At 38.8% G+C, this 1287-nt stretch overlaps 1 pseudogene; it reads left to right on the plus strand.

The window, feature by feature from the left end:
• The first annotated feature begins 235 nt into the window (after positions 1–235).
• On the plus strand, positions 236–1023 carry LOC103582290 (annotated as a pseudogene).
• Positions 1024–1287: the final 264 nt, after the last annotated feature.

Below are 1287 nucleotides of genomic sequence, written 5' to 3' on the forward strand. Positions count from 1 at the left end.
GTTTTGTTATTACAATTCATCATAAAATCTGTGATATTCTGAAACAAATGAAGCAAAATATTGGTCTAAAACTTAAGTGCAGAATGTTGAGCTGATCAAAATTGGCAAGTATAATCAGTTGCCTAAGAGATCTGGATATCCTTCAGGGATACATGAAAACATACCAGGGAGACCTCTGGCTGTGTGTGTCTGAGGATCTGCCGCTGGAGCCTGTTAGTGCCCCTGGCCGAGACTCATGCCCCCTCTGCCCCCCAGTACCTGTCTCTTTCTCAGGAATGTGGCCAACGACATCAGATCTGAAGATTTATGGCGCAAATTTGCTTGTGGTGGTCCCATAGTTGATGTGTATATTCCACTTGATTTCTACACTCGCCGTCCAAGAGGATTTGCATATGATCAATTTGCAGATGTTTGTGGTGCCAAAGATGATTTACATAATCTGGACAGAAAAAGGATTTGTAGGCATCAAATTGAAATACACTTTGCACAATAGGATGGGAAGACACCAAATCAGGTGAAAGCTAAGGACGAAAGGGATGTGTACAGTTTTTCACACTGTGATGATGTCACACACAGAGGCTCCAGAAGCAGAAGTGATGAAAGAAGATCAAGGAATCAGTCTTCTAATTCCACGTATAGAAGATCTTATAGACCTGGAAACAGTAGGACCACGGCATAGCGGAAGCCATGCAGACAATGACAGATTCAAACACCGAAATTAATCTTTTTCAAGATCTAAATCCAGTTCAAGATCATAGTACAAGTCCTAGCCCAAGAAAGAAATGAAGGCTAAATCATGTTCTAGGTCTGCATCTCACACCAAAACTAGAGGCACCTCTAATGAAGATTCCAAAACACATTGTAAGTCTGGCTCAAGATATGAAAAGGAATCAAGGAAAAGAAACACCAATATCCAAATCTCAGTCAAGAACACAGTCTATGTCTATGTCAAAGTCTAAATTAAGGTCTTGGACTAGTCCCAACCCAGTGGCCACTGATAGTATAAGCCATGATAATTTTTAGGCATATATCCTTCACAGTTTGGCTTACTTATCAGGAATGCAATGTTGCAATGATGCTTAAAAAAACATTTGTTAGTTTTACCTGTACCAGGCAATGGTTATAATGAAAATGATATGCTTTTGTGAAGCCACTCTTAAAAGTCTACTTTGTTTAATGTTATAGACAGCTACCAATTTGTGGGGTGTCTATATTTTTATAAAGATTCTCATTTTTTATACTTGAAGTATTTTGTGAAAAAAGGGTGACCATAATTTGCAATATTGT

Source organism: Galeopterus variegatus, unplaced genomic scaffold (assembly GCF_000696425.1).
Source record: "Galeopterus variegatus unplaced genomic scaffold, G_variegatus-3.0.2 Scaffold15570, whole genome shotgun sequence".
NCBI classification, from domain to species: Eukaryota; Metazoa; Chordata; class Mammalia; order Dermoptera; family Cynocephalidae; genus Galeopterus; species Galeopterus variegatus.